This window comes from Camarhynchus parvulus, chromosome 2 (genome assembly GCF_901933205.1).
Source record: "Camarhynchus parvulus chromosome 2, STF_HiC, whole genome shotgun sequence".
NCBI classification, from domain to species: domain Eukaryota; kingdom Metazoa; phylum Chordata; class Aves; order Passeriformes; family Thraupidae; genus Camarhynchus; species Camarhynchus parvulus.
In genome coordinates, this window is record NC_044572.1 from 59,518,631 (window position 1) to 59,537,357 (window position 18,727).

Consider the following 18,727-nt stretch of genomic DNA (forward strand, 5'->3'; position numbering starts at 1 on the left):
AGGACACAATTCATTGGTTTTTTAAAAAATCCTAATCCCAAAGAAGTACCTTGGTGCTACTATATTTTTTGGTTAAAAACTTAGTAATTTGACACGATTGTTAAGGTTAACATTTGGTTTATGGCATTGGTTAAATGCATGAAAAATGCATAAAAGCTTAAATGCAGCACGACCTACTGGTTTCAAGGAACACTTTTTTCAAAATTATATGTGTGTGGCATGCTTTCGTTGGCCCTTATTAAAAAAATTTAAAGTTATTTTTATACATAATTTAACTACTCATGGGCTTCCCAGAATATAAAAACATTTGTCGGTAAACATGAGAGTCCCCTCCCTGTGTCTCCAACCCAAAATTTCTTTAAATCTGAAAAACAATGAAACACTTCCAATGCAAGTCCTGTAGCATGCGCTTCTTTCCCCTTTTCCCAAACAAATCCCATACAATTTCTCAGAAAGTACATTCCTCTGTAATTCCAATAAATTTTAATTTGCATATACTTCCACAGATTAATTGTAAAATTCATGAGAAGTCACTTTATGTGCTGTATAATTTCAGATTATTCCCTGTAGAGCCCTGTTCAGTGCAGCCCTACAAAGCTTTCTGTGCATTTAAGACACAAGTAGGGGAGAGCATGAGCTGCAGAGCTGATACCAAGGAATCCTCCTCCTGCTTCCACTTCCTCAGCTCCAGAGTCCCCCTCATCGAGTGGCAGGGATGTCACATATGTGCATATTGCTGAAACTAAGGGATAGAAGAATTCAAATAACAAATTCATTGTTTCAATCCTTCATTTTTCCTAGCAAGCTCAGGGTTGCTTTTACACTGCCCTCTCTCCAAAGAAAGGCAGTGCATGTAGAAGTCATTGCTGAGTGGATTTGAAAAATACTTTCACGCTCTCTTCAGTGAACTGAGATTTAATCCAGTTTGAGAGGGAAGGAGGAATTTTTACAGCATTTACCAGCTTATGAATTTTAAGAATAGTGTAAGTGAATAAACTGGAATATTCAATATTAATTTTATGGTATTTTACCCCTTACAAGAAAACAGCATTAAAACCTGAATTTTTAAAGAAGCTATTGCTTGCCACACTAACAGGTGCCAAAGGTTAACAGTACTGTCTGCTCCTTAAAACACCTTGGAGATGTCAGAAAAACTGAAGCCCTTGAACATTTCAGACGCTTCCATTTGAAAGTCTATCCAAATAGTGATTAATTACTCGTTATTTCAACAGCGGAAAAAATCTGTCTGTCACTTTATAAATGCCTGTTATTGAAATACATGTATTAGCAGTAATATTCTGAGCTCGTAATTCCTTTATACCATGTTCACTTTATCATTATAATTACTAGGCAAAATATTTTTCATTAAATTATCAACTTTGTCTCAGTAGTAAACCCCCACTGTATTCATAGCATGTCAAATATTTTCATTTCTTTCTATTATTCTCCATTGCATGGAAGAATTCAGTGTTAAATCTGTTTGCACTATTTGCAGATTGTAGGAACTCTTTCTCGGCTGTTGAGCTTCGTGAGGTTTTTTTTTAATTTTATGATAAGAAAAAATTGAGAGAATTCCCTTTTGAGCAGCTCTGCTCCTCTAGGTCGATACAATGCTGCCATCACATGGCACACGTTTGGCACAGCACGTGGGAGAGGGGGAGGTTTCCATCCTAGCGCAGCTCTACATTCCAATTCCAACCAAGCGCTCGTACAGACCCTGACTACGCACACAGACACTTGGCAGCTGGTGACTATTATAAATCTAATAAGACCCAGTGTTTTTTCAGTCAGTTTCTGATAGGTGAGAATGCTGGATTTCATATTTTGTAAATTTAGAATGATTTCTCTCTAACAGCTGCTAAAGGGAACTAGCTAATGTTATGAAATTCACATCCCAGCTACTGAAACTGGAACACGGAGGAAAAAGAAATTAAATAAAAACAAACAAAGAAAATCAGAACAAAAAGGGGTATTTTAAACTTATATTCTGTAACTTCATGCTGACAGAGACACAGGGTTAATAAAGTCAGAGAGTCACAGACATGATAACAGGAACACTCCCAATACTAAACACTTATATGATTATACTTGGCATGAATATTTTCAAATATATCCTATTTTAAATGAACACCTCAGTTAATTTTCCTCAGCATGACCACTTATGTCTTACTTTAAGTTGCATGTCAGATTTTCTTTATTCACCCCAAAAAAAGGGAGAGATGGAATCAAACTAACCACAACTTTGTAAACCAATACTAAGTGCTGTAAATATTAATAACCTTGAACTGACAGGAAGATTCCAGCCATATGAAACTAACAGTGTACCTGTTTGAAGCAATGATCCCAAATCCCTCTAAAACCATTCACAAGACCACACTCAACTACCTGAGGATGCATGCTAAAGAACATTTATCCAAAAAGAAAAATGAAGAGTAAAGAAACTGTAGACAGTCCACTCAAGTACCAGAAATGAGTATTGAATCAAATGTATCCCATCCCCTATCTTTACACTAAATTAATTACAAGCACATAAGGAGATACCGAAACCTTCCCAGCTGGTGCTTCATCTCTGATACTTTCCTTGCTAACACACCTACCACAAAAGAATTTGTGCTCTTATAACAATTCAAGTGAGGAAACACTGATGCAAGTAGGAAAAGTTGGTGTTTGATAATGGATAAGTAAATTTGATACATTAATTGCTAAGTGTGATTTACAGAGTGGTATTTTCTCAGTTACTCAGGGAAAATTGTCTGATGTAAGCCAGCTCAGAAACAGAAGCTTAAAGTATTTTTAATGTTAAAACAAAATATCATTGCTTCTATGAGCAAGGTTCTCAAAATATTTTTTCTTCTTTTGTGAATGGTTTTGTGATTTCTTCCAAAAGGACTGTAGTATTACCACAATAATGTCGCTTTTCAAGTTTTCCAGCAAGATATACGACTGTGTGTTCCAAAATAGTTTTATCCTTCCAGGACATACAGCACCTATTTGAAATTAGACAACAGTTAAGGGCTTGGTTAAAAGACACATTTTTCCCTGTGACCATTGTTGCAGCAAAGCATAGAAATGCGAAGATGTTTCAAACAGTTGTTTTTTATTTTGAAGTTGAAAGAAATATAGCCATTTGGCTATTCAGTTATTTTGGAGGTACCAATTAAGCTGCAATAGGAATATCTGAAGAGGGAAAAGGGAGTTCTGTACCAAAATCAAATGGTTTGTACTTTAGCAGTGCACTATCATTTGCTCTCGGTATCAACAATGTTAACTTTCACACACATCAGTCTGTCTAGGAGTTAATGGAAAATGAAAATTGCCCTGCAGACCTATTGGAAACTGCAGCCACAAACTCTGTAATTGAAGGTCAAGCCACAAAGCTAACTAAAATTTCACTCCCTTTTTCTAATCTGTCCCAAGACTTGCATCACTTTCTGAAACATCTGAGTGATCCTATGCCACAAGCAGCAGTGACCTGATCAAGAAGACATTTTCTGATATTGGGAGCTGCTTTGTGTAATTTTGCACCTGTGCAGTTTTCAAGTTTTTCACAGGTGATTGTGAAAACAGGAGAGATATGCTACTGAATGACCACTGTTTCTACTTTCTTCAGATTTTTCTAATTTCTCCTTAAAATGTTCTGAGTTTTCACAGTCTTAATTGTTTATAATCTGCGCTTACAAAGCACTGTAATGCAATTGTAAAGCTTGCATTACAATAAAGTATTTTTTTTCTTTACTGTAAATGCAAGCTATAAAAAGATACCACAAATAAGCAGAAAAAAAATCATCATGGATTTCATTACTGTTAAACACATAACTGAGTAGAAAGCAGATACTGAGACTATGTGAGAACTTGTTCCAGGGCTCATGAATAAGGAAGAGACATGTTATTCCCAGTTCATTCCCTCCATTTTTTAAAAATTGGATAACTTATTATGTCTATTCCCACCTCAAACAGAAGAGTGAAAATAACATTTTCTTATGTAAACAGACTGTCTGATTACAGGAATCTTGCTAAATATTGATTTTGTGAAGGCAGAAGTTCAAGGCAGTTCTTTGAATTGTATTATATAGTGACTTACATATTGATTTCAAAAAGTGCAAGTGTAATGGTATGCATCACAATATGCTTCATATCATAATTATTATGACTGGAGCTGGATTACATTTCTGAGGGCAGGTGAAACATATCTTTGAGAGGAAAAATGGGTGATATTCTTCCCTAAAACACTCCTTAAACAAGCATTACCCTGTATTTCCTTTTCTAGAGTTAGCGTTACCTATACCAATCATATCAGTAAATCCAAAGATCATCACATACAGCATATTTTAGGTAATTAGGTGGCCCCCAGAATCCAGACACATTCAGGTTTTCCCCATAGTTTGGTGCTTCATCTTTGGGTCATATGGACCTGTATACCAAACATCCTATACTGGGGCCTTGGCCTTGTGTGGGGAGAAAGAGAATAAATAGTCTGCTTTAGTCTTTCAGTGACTGTTCTTCTTTTATCAGATAAGCTCAGCCAGCAGGTGCATTGATAAGTGGCCTGAGCCAAGCTCCATTCCTGCCTTCCTACTGTGAGGGGAGATAATAGATCCATTTTATTGTACTTATCCTGCACAGCCTGGCTTTAATTGGCCAAAAGAAGTATAGAGGATCTTATTCTTTCCTCTTCTTCCCTCTGTCTCTCTTTGATCTGATCCTGTCTTGTCTTAAAAAAGTCACCTAAGTTCTTAGCTTCCTGTAATAACAGCTTTGTCATAAATATAATGTTTTAATCCACAAAATACTAGCTCATGATCAACATGATTTTAGTACATTTAGAGTAATGTAATTTTATCGTGGGGGACAGTGAATCTGCTTGCATCTACTTGTAAATTAATTTTCCTGACTGGAAAACAGTACATGAAACCCCTCTTTTTGGAAAAAGAATTGTGAAAACATATTTAGTTTTTCTTTGGTTTTATGACAAAAGGAAAAGCATACAGAAAAATCATTAATGTAAATTTTCAGAACTATTGTAACTACCCATCTTTGTAAGTGTTGCAGTTAATGCAGTTTTCATGAAAGCTGTTCTCTCCATAACACTACTTAAAAGAGCTGGGTTTCTTGCATGTGTTCTCATCTTTATTCTGTCTGATATTGGATTTTTGTAGATTTAGATCAAGTCATAACATTAAAACTGTTAAGCAATGTTTGGATAGGAGGTTTAATACATGCCCCCATCAGGTAAATGTACTTTCTATGTTTCAATTCAGTAGGTTATAATGACTTTTAAAAAATGTATATATATAATTTGGAATATGAAGAAATCATCATCAATCTTCATGTGTCTTCACCACTTCTATTTTCCCTCAAAGAATTATTTCAGATGGGTCAGGATACTTGTAATATTTGAAGACAAAGGAGACTTCAGTATTGAAATTCTCCAGCTCCATTTAGCACTGTACATACAGGTTACACCATTTTCATTTTGGTACTCCAAGACATCCAGACTTAAATGATTGCTTTAAATAAACAAACCTCCAAGAAAAGTCTGTGAGTTCTGACTTGGACTAAACCAGATTGTAAGTCTTTGTGTGCTGTCTGTGATTTAACAAAATGCACTACAACGAGGGCAGACCACCAGCCTTTGACAAATCTTAAGATATCTCTGAAATAATAACTGATGGAAAACTGGAAAGTGGTGAGTTCTGCCTTGAATTGAAAGCTATACATAGTGCTGAAGAGCTCTGTATAAAACCACTGTTGTCTGTACAGAACCAAAGTGTGTTCTTCTTCCCCTGGAAATATTCTGAATGTTAGGCCTGTGATGAATGAAAAACTGAGAATAGGAAACTTAGCAGAAGCCTTGCCATAGGTGTAATTGAGAGGAACTCAATCCTGGAAACTTTCCATATGTCCAAGAATTTTCAGGAAGACATTACTAAGTAAATGCTGTGTTATTTTCACTCATAATAATGTAGAACAAATTCTCTTGTTCTAGGTCATAATCTTTAAGGAAGAATCTTGTGTGAATATCATGTGCTTCCATCTGTTCCAGGCATTCAACGTTTAAGGTATTGCTTTTCTGTTCTTGACTTCCAGACATTGTCCTACAGGAATCAGATGTGAGGACACTGGTAACATGCTCTTGCTGAGTTTATAAGATATTTAGAAAAACTGTTTGAATTGTAGCAGTTTGAAAGCCTTGACTGCTACTATTAAGTACCACTCTGACTTAATCTGATAACACTTTTTCAAAATAAGTATTTTGAGAAGGTTCTATAATAGAGCATGTTGTCCAAATTTATGCAACAGTGAGGCAGCCATTTTAATTGATAGTGATTAGTGAATTTTCTAAATCTGTTGAATTTAGCAGACTTAAAATTCCAGTAAATACTAGGGTCTATTTTTACACCACAGCTTTCTTCTAAAAGAAAAGCAAATACATCAGCCTGCAACTGCTGATGCTACAAACAACCCCCAAAAAAGGGCTTTTATTCCACTTACCATGCAGCAGGAGTGTCTACACACATCATTGCATGTGTATTAAAACTCAGGCTTTTTTGTCTGGCCTCTTCCAACCAGAAAGAGAAAACTAAGGCTTTGGGAGTTTTTTTGTTTGGTGGTTTTGGGGTTTTTTTAATTATTTTTTTTTAATCAGAGCATTATCTAGAGATCAAATATTTATCTCTGGCTAAAATCTTGACACCAACTGTTTTTAAAGATCAATGATCTAATCGGACAAGAAGTGAGGGAGAGTGAGAAGCAAGTTTTATCTCGCTTTTCATTTCACTGTGGGATTATGATCACTGCCTGATTTGTTTCTAACTGTGATTAAACACTGCTTGTGCAAGGTAAAACAACTTCGCCAGTTTTTTAGCACAAGTTCTGGAAAATTATGTCCAAAAATATTAGTGATGCTGTTATGCTCTCAGCTGGAGCCTACTTGCTAGGCTATGTATAAATGCACTGGAGCACACACACACACACAGAGCCCCAAGCACTGGTAGTGTGAACAAAGAAGTCAGCGGACAAACAGGTACATTGATGCAAAAGGCAGCTGGATTAGAGATTTTTGGTTCAAGTACTTCCTTATCCTGTCCATATCCTTGTCTTTTTAAACCTGTCCCATACCACAATTTGTGAGCAAATTTACGTCATCAGCCAGAGGAGCAAAGGTCCTCTTCAGAGCTGGATCAGGCTGCTCAGTCTCCAGCAGCTGTTTTAAATGGGATGGAGCTCTCAGTCCCCTTGGGCAAATAGTCCCAGTGCATAACTACTCCTAACACAGAGACATCTGAGGTTAAATACAGATTAAACTTCTCCAGCTGTAGCTTGTGTCTACTGCTTGTCCACTGAGCACCTCAGGCTCCACCTTCTCTACAACCATCCAAAAGTTTGTATAAGTATCACTAATCTCCTTTCTTGGCACCCTTGCTTCAGCCTGGAGAAATTCCATTTTCCCAGCTTCTGGTAGTATGTTCTGTGCTCCAGCTCTCTGACCAACTCAGTGTCCCAGTCCTGCAGCTTGAGATGGGGCTGGAGGGTGTCCCCAAAGCCTGTACTATACTTCAAATGCAGACCTCATAAGTGCTAAATTCATGGGTACCATCACTTTTCTCAACCTATCAACCACTTGAGTCCGCATGGTAACCCAAATTATTTTTTAAAATACTGATTTCCAGCTGGTCAGACACAGTTTCTACTGCTGCAAGAGATTATTCCACCCCAGATACAAACTTCTGCCTTTCTGAGGTTGCTGATAGCTCATTCTTCCAGGCAATAACAGATAATTTTATGCTAAAATTTTATTTGCTTCCATCCTCTGCTCCAAATTATAAATAAATAAGCACAAGTAAATAACATTTTCATATTTCAAGTAAATAACATTTTCATTTTCATCATATATTTCATTTCATTTCACATATCATCCAGACTTCTCTGTGAATTTGAATTGCTTGGCAATACCAGCCATAGTAACAATGAAGATTAGCAGAGATATCATTCATATCGGCAGCATTTACGGATTTAAATGAAACTATAGAGCATGAAGCCAAAACAAGGACCTCCTTAATACAGTTTGAGTTTTAGGATACTTTCGTATTAGTCAGAAACTTCTTTACCTTAAAAAAAATTGCTAGAACATGGATTTTATCCATGCCAGTGGCAGAAGCTGGACAGTTCTACAATATTTTCTATTTTTTCCCTATGTACCTTTTGGTTGGATATTCAGAAAAGGGCTTCTATATACAAATAATAATGCCTGTAGCCATACTGACTGATACTTATGTATTTCACATTAAAAAACTCCATAGTAAATGCAGATGAATCTCCTGTTCCACTTGTGATCTTCAGATGTTTCCACAGAAATCACAGAGATGAGTAAATAAGAGAACCTCACCAAAACACCACTGTGCAGAGTGAGCACTGAGTAGATGCAGTGGACATTCTATCTTGCCTGACTGACTCCAGGTTTCATGTCTTGAAGAGTTCATCTTTTGCAGGCACAGCTACTCTTAGCAGGAACAGCTGACTCCTCAAGAAAATTGCAAGTCCTAAAAAAGAGTATACAAAATTCTTTAAAATCTAACTCAAATTACTGAGGTAATTATTTCTTACAAAGCAGAAACTGAGACGGCAGTCTTAAAATTGGCAAAAGGATATCCTGGGAACACATTTTCACTTGAGAAGTGGAATTCTGTAAAGCAATATTCAGGACAGGACCTGTGATAAGCTGAAGGAACAGACTATGTATGTTCAGAGCTGCATTACAAGAAGTTGCCTAACAAAAGTAGAAAGCAGGTGAAAAAAATCTAGCAATGGCAAGAATAAACTCTTATCAGAGAGTGCTGCAAAAGAATTGAAAAGAATTGTTGAGTATCTCAGGTTAAGTCCAGTCAGACTGAAAAAGGAAAAATTTTCAAGAATAAAGCTGGAATCAACAAGTACAACAAAAACTTGCTTAGCTTTGCATAAATCATCAGGAACTGCTGGTGAAAACTGACAAGGGGGCAGTGAGCAAAACAGAGAAAATGTTGCAGGATGGTTGGCTTCTCCAAAGCCTAGAAAAAGCTTAAGAATGTTGAGTTAAGCATTAGGAAAGAGAAAATGTGTGTGTAAACCTTTCTTGCTTGTCTTTCCCTTTGTACACTATGCACCTTTGGGTGGAAGAATAGGTGATGGTTTGTTTTGAATAAACTGCTTTTGACTCATTCGAACCAGCCTCTGTCACAATTCCCTGAACCAAAAGGGCTTAGAAGTGAATGATGGAGCTGAGCCTATCCCTTAATGCTGCTTGGAAATCAAACCCCAGTAGGACAAGGATATCAGGCGAATGGCTCACAGGGGTGGGTCCCCAAATCAGGATTAAAGGATCCCAAAGCACTTCTCACCCCTCAGCTTACCATTGTGCCCTTGGATCCTATAGTCTTGCCTTTAGAAGTAGACACACACCTTTTTGAAGAAGTTTTCACTCATTATCTTTAGACAGAGCGTTATCTACAGAGGTTAATGAGCAAAAGCAAATGGCATTTGCCAGCCAAAATCCTGCTTCACCAGGAAAGCTGAACCACTCAGTGTCATGGGCATAGCATTGTCACTGAAAATATAAAATTCAAGCAGGACTGTAATCTGAGTTTCCACTGCTGGGTGCATTGCACAATTTCCATAAAGCCCGGTACATAAAACTGGTTGCTTAGGTAGTACTACAGAAACAACAGCCATAGGAAGCTGGTTTTGGCAAGGAATCCAGCTGTTGGGTTAAAAATAATCTCAATAAAAGATAAAGAAAAAGTAGCAGGTTCCAAAGGAAGAAATCTGATAAAATTAAAGTGTAATAGACACTTCAAACTGTGTGATCTGACCTAATAAGTTATTAATAGGGAACCATTACTCTTCATACATTTTTTATGAGGAAGGCATTGCCTTTTTGTCAAGATTAGTGGATTATAAAATATTTGTGCTACACAATATAAATGACCCTATCTATTAATAAGTCTCTGGAAAGATATGCTTAAATTGAATTACATTAAGGAGAAAAGTGCCAACAGAAAATTAGGCATAATTAATGGGAACACATAAATAAACCAGAGATAGAGGGAAAAGGACATTCTTTCCATTGATCATTTTAAGGATTAATTGCTGATATGCTCTAATGACATACCAGCTATTACTGTTTTTATAAGGACCATTTCACAGAAGATGAAATCCATGTAACTATGAATATGTATTGCAATTTATTGCCAGAAGATAATTACACTGATCACATACATCTAATTAGTCAGTACAGTATTGAAAGCTAAAAGATACAGCTTAAAATTTAATATACAATAAAGGTTCATTACACTCTTCCAATAAAGTGGATTTATTTCATTTTTTTCTTTTGCTGATATTGAAATACTTAGCCTTTTCTGCATGTTTTCAGGACAAACAGTGCTGAAAGTCAGGACATGAGCAACACTGTGGTTATCTTCCAGACCGTTTCAGAACAGCAATACCTGGGAGATGCAGGAAATTATTTTTCACATCACATTCACATAAGGGACAAAGTGAATAGAGTTACACAGTGTATGAGCACCCCAGTCTTTTCTATTTGCCAGGGTACATAAGGTTTCCTTGGATATCACAGCTCTGCTTCCAGTGTGTGCAGCCACATTCTGGCTTTCACAGACTCATAGCAACTTTTGAAAGCTTTCATTATTAATCAGGAATGTAAATATGAAGCTTTATTGCTCAATGTTTTAAAAATATTTTAGAAATTAAAAATAGGATAATTATTTTGCTGACAATGTCCTCAAAACAGAATATATTTTTCAAAAAGTTAAATAAGGTCCTTTTTCCTAGGCAGAAGAAAGAGGACCCATTCATTAGAAATAATCCACCTGAAACAAAACACCTTACACTAATCCCCTAAAAACCTTATCTACTCCTTGACACTGTTGTAACAAACACTTCCAAAGTACTGTGCCAACATTGCTCATGTGTTCAGTGGATTTTAATTAGAGCTCTGAAAGCTTGGGAAAACTGTCCGAGCCAGCAAGCTGCTCTTTTCAAACGGCAGCACAACTGTCCTTTTACCCGTGTCCCAATCAGAGCATATGTTTAATTAAAACCAGTGCAAATAATGGAGACAGAAGAGAAAAATCTCCTTCCCACAAATTAGTGAGGAGAATATCATTAAGAAGGTGCACAGCAAGACGAAGAAAGCAACCAGTGTTGTTCTTTGGTTGTACTCTGAACTGGATGTCTATGCATAGGTCTTGGGGAACAATCGTTTGTGAATGGTGTGAATGGCTTCATATACAAGATTCTTTATATGCTTTAGAGAGAACAAGAGGTATTTAAGGATGAATAGAAAGAGGAAAACTAGAGCAAATAATGGCACAGAAAGAGGTGGAGAGAGAATTCTGACTTGTTCAGCTGTTGCAGTAGTAATCACCTCAAATATTTGTCAGATAATATTTATTTTTCTAATTCACCTTGAGAGAATGCCTGTCCATCTGTCACCTTTACAACAGCAAGCCAATTCCACAGTCCACCTCACCAAGTCGGTGAGGGGATAACTCCTACTCCTCCTACAGCATCAATCTCCCTGCCTAGTGAACACTTTCACTTTGTTCTGCTCTGGAATCCACCATAGACTGTGAAAGAATGAAACCCACAACCACTAGGGGAGGACAGAAGGGGTCCAGTGGTAAGAAAATGATGCAGCTGCCAAGGAGGAAAACCTTGGGCCCGTTGTGCTGTGATCACTCCAGCCAGGAAATTCAAGCTCTTTACAGAGAGATATAAGATGAAGACCAAATGGACCACAGTACAGAAAACACATCACTGAGTAGAAAGAATACATGATAAAAATGAAGATTAAAAGGAAAGGGATGGCTGTGTGAAGTGCTTGTGTAAGAAGAAAAAGTTAAGCACAAAACCAAGAAGGACGACAGTCACAAGAGTAACCATAAATCAGTCACATATTACAGGTTACTGTGATGCCTAGTTATTGAAACAAGATTGAATATGAAAAATGTCAATAAAAGATGGGACTTCCTCTTGCAGTCTTTCATCAGAACTTGAACCTGCACAAGAAAGCTAAAAATACTGAGACTAAAGTTTTTGTAAAAGTTGCCAATGCTGAGCCTAAGCCTGTTGTTTTGCTCTTGAAAATAAAAATATAGAAAGGCTGGTATTTCAGGGATAACAACCACATTCATTTGTATATATAAGTATTCCTATAATTACAAAAATAGGCACTCTAGAGAAAAGAATTAATCAAAAATATCAAAATAAATGTAAAGAGATGTAAACAGCATGTGAAATGCTTCTAGAGGATCTTTAATTAGCATTTCCCAAGTATTTTTTCCTACTAAATCAGTATACAAACAATCTCTACCTAAGAGCTGGGGTCAGGAGGGGTAGTCCTGAGCATTTCCAAATGCTCAAAATGTTAAACAAATACTGAACATCAGTGCTAAATATGAAATAATTTTGTGATTAGCTACTTTGCAAATGAAGAGCAAATTCAAGATCAATAATGATTTTTTTTAAAATATATGGTGAAAAGTGAGGATGAGGTCTCATTGAGACACAAAGTGAAATAACAAGGATAGAGGTTCAGGAGTTCTCATAATAGTATTTTTTAAATCGATGGCAAGGTACATCTGGACTTCTCTGTTTGGGTAGTCATAATTCTTTGATCTTTCAACTACATTTACCAGATTGAAAAGACAGTAAAATGGAATTTGAGACATGATATTGATGTTTAGTAGCAGTCATTAAAAAGTACAACTCTTCAGGATGAGGAAAGAGTAGAAGTCTCTCCTGACTTTAAGGAGTAGCATATTATAATGAAGATTTTCCCCACAATTTAAAGATTTCTCTGTTCTGCAGGGTCCACTGTAACCTTTTGGGGAAAAAAAAAAGGAAAAAAAAAGAAAAAGAGGGGTTGTTTTAAATCTTGAGAAGAAAGCTGCCACCTGCAGTTTTTATACCTATGAGACTGTAACAACCAGCATAGGAAGCAAATGTTTAATCATCAAGCCATTGGTAGAATTAGCAGGTGAAAGACGTTGTTGAAGTGCCTGAAGAGTTCAAAGTCATGTTCTCAAGAGCTGTGTTTATTGAGCTGCAGAAGCTTTACATGTTATCACTGGATAAACAGGTGTCGAGGTTTTAAGCCCAGCTGGAGATGAAATACAGGCAGATGCTTGCACAGACCCCCCCTATTTTTCCCCCTCTCCAGTGGAATGTGGAGTGGAATTAAAGTAAAATTTGTATGTTGATATAGGAACAATTTAATAACTGAAAATAAAGTTCAGTATGCTGAAAATGGTAAATAATAATAATGATGATAATAAAAGGAAGCAAAACCAAAACAAGTGATGCACAACACAATTGCTCACTACCCACTGACCAATGCCAGACTCCTCTTCCCAAACCCAGATCATCCATCCTTCTGGTAATTTCCCCAGTTTATACACCAGGCATGATGTTCCATGGTGTGAGGTGTCCATTTGGTCAATTCAGGACATGTGCCCCAGCTATGCTCCTCCCAGTCTGGATTTTTTGCATTCCTCCTTACTAGCACAGCGCTGTAACTGCTACTGAGAAGTTAAATCCACCCTAGCTGAAGTCAGGACATCAGGAATTAAAAACTATTTGCTAACCATTTTCTGAAAATTAATTGCAAATTTTTTCAACTGTTTTTCAGGTTTCTCTTGAAAGCAGGATGGCTGCAGGGAGGTGGTAGTTACAACACATACACCTTAGAGGCAGGTATAAAAGAAAATTCACGTCCCTAGGAGAGATTACTCTCAAATTAGTGCCAACTGCACTTGAAGTCATAATCATCTATATATGTAATTCAGTGTGTACAAAACATATTACTGATTTCTCAGCTTGCAGTCTTATAGATACTACTTTACTTTTTTGGATTTCAATACTCATCAAATTGAAGGATTTCTTCCCCCCTAATACTGCATCCAAGGTATTTATGTGTTTTTGGCTCTCCATAGCCTAGGGCAAATTAATGAAACCTGAAGCTTTGAGATGCTTCAAGGACTGCTTATACCTAAAGCACTGCTGTTCCTAGAATGCCCACTTTAAGAGACTGTGTTGATGAATTGTGATTTGCATATGAATGCGGCTACAATTTGAAGGGGAAGCTAGTGACAGGGAAAAAACCATGAAGAAGCAGTAATCAGTAATGACACGGCCTCCATTTAACTGTCCGGAGTACAAAAAAGTTGTGAGCAGAACTCAGATTATTATGTTTCTGTAGCCTCACAGAATTTGAGTGTGGTAGAAGAGTTTCCAAAAGTTTGAGAATTTTCTACTTCAAGCCTTAAATTGTCCTGGCTTTAAGATTAAATGACTGCTGGCTATTTTGCAGATAGAAATTGGTTTAAAGTTGTATGTTTCAAACACAAATAAGAAGCTGTGTCTTTAAAAATCCTATAAAAATTGTAGAGAAAACACATTTTATAAGAAGCATGAGATATCCAGTGTGACAATACTCAATAGGCTGTTTTGGTTCTCTGATTTGTGAAAGGTACTGTTCCTTGCAGCTCTCACTCTGTATGACAAAGTTTTGGGATGCAGCTAACTAATGTTCTCTTCTATCCCTACTCCTTCAAGAATAATTACCAGTGTAATAATTACCAATGTTAGGAGATTGGGTTGTTTATCATAGAGACTTTTTTAAACCCACTTCATTATCCTCTCATGTTGTTCTACAGCTCCCAAGTCCTGAATTGCATTAGTGCTCACTGATGATAAATCATAGTGTCTGTCACAAGCAGCTCTTTTGAAGAAGAGGAGACACAAAAAGATTAGGAAAGAAAGAAGGGAACTACAGATAGAAAACTTAATTTTACTGAAAATTATCAGCAAACGATTACCTGATTTACCTGACGTGGTGCCACCATCTGCATATCTAGCAGGAAGGTGGAATATCATTAAACCAGTCATTTCCAATACCATTAACAAGCAATGCTACTGACAATTTCAAACACAGGAAGGACCCACTGGATATCAGTCCTAACTAATTCCAATTTTCTCTGGGTTAATCCTGTATATATCTGGCTTTTTCTGACTCCTTTCAGTTTATTTGATTACATATAAAAGTTCCTCACTTATGTAACAGGGTTTGGGATATTTCTTAAAATTTTAAAAGCATCTGCCAATAATTCTGCTTTTTTTTTGCACATCTCGCTCCCATCAAGGACTGCAAGCCACAGAGCTGCAAGTGCTGTCATCCAGAAGAAACAGCATAAGGAAGGAGGATTACCCTAGAATACATTGTCCTCTTAAACCACATGATGTATTCAGAGAATTAAATTTTCAAGAAGTCATTTACTGATAGCCACTCTGCCACCAGCTTAAGTTTCTTGTGGTTCCAGAGGCGTTTATAGGACATGCCTTTGTTATGGAAAAATGCTATGTGGAAGCATTTCTGTTTGTCTTTCTGTCAAAATTTGTTCTCACTAAACCAGGTCAGAGTTAAATAAAATGACACACACACACACACACACCAAATCCATTTAATAACTTTGCTTTTCAGTTTTCATAGCAATTATGAAATGGCAACAGCCCTCATCACAGGGGAGAGATGATTAACTGAAGTGCATTCACTATTGATGGGCTGCAAGTGTAAATGAAACTGCAGCAGCTCAGTGCTGCAGGATTTTAGAGCAAGTCTCTCACTGCCCAGCTTTTTTGAGATGGTTATCATTTCTCTGAAGTGAATACTCTTTGGTGGAACATTTCTTGCAAAGGAATTTATTTACCATGCATGTGTAACAAGGTGGTGTATGTTCCACCAGGAGGTAATATCATTAGCATTTTCCTTTCCGGAGATATCAGGTTTTCCTTTTTTTTTTTTTTTTTTTTTTTTTTTTTTTTTCCTTTCTTCTTCTTCTGGAGGGCAGGAGGAATTGTAAATAGTCACTAAAAGAACAGAGGTCCCAGCTAATTCCAGGCATTATATCATTGCAGTTTTAGCTCAAACTATGCACTTGCTCTGACAGAGCTAAAATACTTTTCATCTTTTCTCAGCTTTACTCTAGTACAAATCACATATTTTCATCTAGGCCCTTCTTTCAGCAGTAACTGTGTATTTAATACCTATAATGCAGCAAATACATATATATATGCATTCACACACTTTTTAAAATCTTCCTTAATCTTCAGGCTTTCTGTTTCAAAGGGGTTTAAATGGTACTTTGTGAAACTTGGTGCAGTCTCAGGGTTCTAGTAATATGAAACAAGGAAATGATCTTTTGTGTTGAAAATGAATCCCTATTTTTTTTTGTTTCTGAGACTCCCAGCAAAATAATGCAGAACCAGCAGTACAGGCTCTGTGGCAAGAAACATTTTACCTAGATCTTAAGGAGCCTTCATTTGCCTTATTAAAGATCATCTTCTCACTCTGAATTATGTTATTTTCCTTTGCACCTTCTGAGCTGGGGTCTCTTCTAGAAAATCTTTGATGTTAGTTTCAAGATTATTCAGGGAGTTGAACCAGGATCTTTTGCAGAAGCCTGCTCTAGAGCCCAGTGTTAACATTTTTCTTTTCAGTTTTTATTTCCTATCCCTTTTTATTGGTTTGGTAACCTGAATAACCTGAGGAATCAGACAAGTCAGCAGGAGTTAAGAAATTTATGGAAACTACCAAGCAGAGTGGCATTGACATGTTGTAAAAAGAGACATTAGGGGAGGGATAAAAAGGAAAACATAAGAAGACTTCATTTGGATTACAGGATGTAATTAAAAGCAAGCAGATTAAATCACCTCACACCACCAGCTGAGTGTAAGAATTTGCTAAGTGTCAGTAATTTAAGTTACATAGCACTGAGACCCATGGAATAATCTTGAGGTTCATGAAATTAAGTATATCAGGTAGAGTTTGTCAGGAAGCAATTCTTGCTGCAAGAAGTTGCTCTGTTGTGTCATTCTGGATCAGGACAGAAATTTGCGCTGTTTATTTCCATGAACTCTAAGTGGTGTGGAGGAGGTATTTAGCTTTGGGGAGAGGGGAAATGGAAAATATTTGTTTTATATTAAAAGTGGTTCATGTAACCAATCTGGTACAGCACCATTCCAGTAGTTGAGATTTGCATCAAAGGTTTCATTGATTCCCCATTCTCCCCATCTCATCCTGTGACTGAACTGATGAAGTGTTTGTGATGAATATTAGTCACATCATTTAAGATGTCATTACAAAAACATTCAGATGACAATAAAAGAAGCAGAAGAGTGGAGAATAATAGAAAGATTCTGCCCTGGATAGAGTCTGTGGGTAGTCTACAAGCCACAGGACACTATTAACCAGAAGTGTGCTAACAAGACAAGCATGGATTTGGAGTCACTGAGTTCCTTGATCCCTTTCCTATTATTTCCAATGGTCCTCCTTTATGGCTGAAAAGTCTGCCAAGTGACAATTACATTCTGAATTGCTGTCTTGTGAAGTGAGAACTGAGCAAGCTTTATGTCATCTATAAAACAGGCCATGCAGTCCTCTTGGTGAAATTTCCCTTTGCTTACACAAGGTCAGGTGCAAAAGGTGCCATTTGATAACCCTGCTCCTGCCGTGCGAGACATCCACGGTGAATGGAGAGGAAACTGCTGCAGCGCTACCAATTATTAAGCACTAATAAAGAGGTCACTTGATTAGAAGTAAAACTCTTTCATTGCACATAAACCATTCCAGTTTACAGAGGGGCTTTTTAGTTCCATCTTTCAACCTGATTTTTCTAATGGTATAAGACAAATGAGAACTCTGACTGCTCCATGACAGTTACCTTCTTTCCCAATCACCTCCCTGGCCTGACCTTGACCTATAGATAGACTTTAGCATTTAATGATAATGTGGTTTGTGGCAGCAGTAACCGCAGAACAGGATCTTCCCAGTGGCTTCAAGCCAGAGTGTTACTCAGTAGCTAATGGTTGGAATGGAATGATAACAGATATGGGTGCAAAAAAACTGAGATTTTGCATTTCTGTTAGTTTGAAATAAGAAGAAAAATCTACACTAGAAGCGTCTTTAATCTTGAGGGGTGTTTTTTATTCTGCAAGGTGTTCCTTTGAGAACTTACAATAAAATGTATTCAAATGCTTCACCCATGGATCTCATCATTAATGGTTCAGTTGAGTAAATATGGAAAAAAATCTACCTCGAAAAGACTCTGTCATAAGTTCTAACCTTTTCCTAACACCATTTTATCACAAGAAACCCTTTATGCCAAGTGAGGAGTCAAATTTTTCTTAGGAACAAAAATCTGCTACAGTAAATTGGGTCATGGAAGCAAAAAACTAAGAACAAACTTCGACTTCTCCGTAAAAGAGTCTATTTCTAGAAAGCCAATAAACAAAATAGGTACTCATTTATCATCAAAATATACCCTTTAGTCATCATATGAGATTCCACAATTTCCCAGGTAGGAGATATCATAAGGTTCACCTACACTGGATCACTTTGACCATGCAAGCATTCATTGTTGATATAGTTGTGACACCTGATACTTCTGGTGAAAGAATGTAGCAATCCTATTTCCACAGTTAAATTTATGATATGTTCACCATTCTCTGATAATATATTTTCATTATTATTATTATTATTATGTAGTACATACAGATGATCCCAGCCTAGACCTCAGTGAGGCAAATTTAGCCCATCAGTTCTTTAATACACCGAAATCATTGGTGTCAATATTAGACAAATGCTTATAACAATTGTCTCCATTCTCATGGT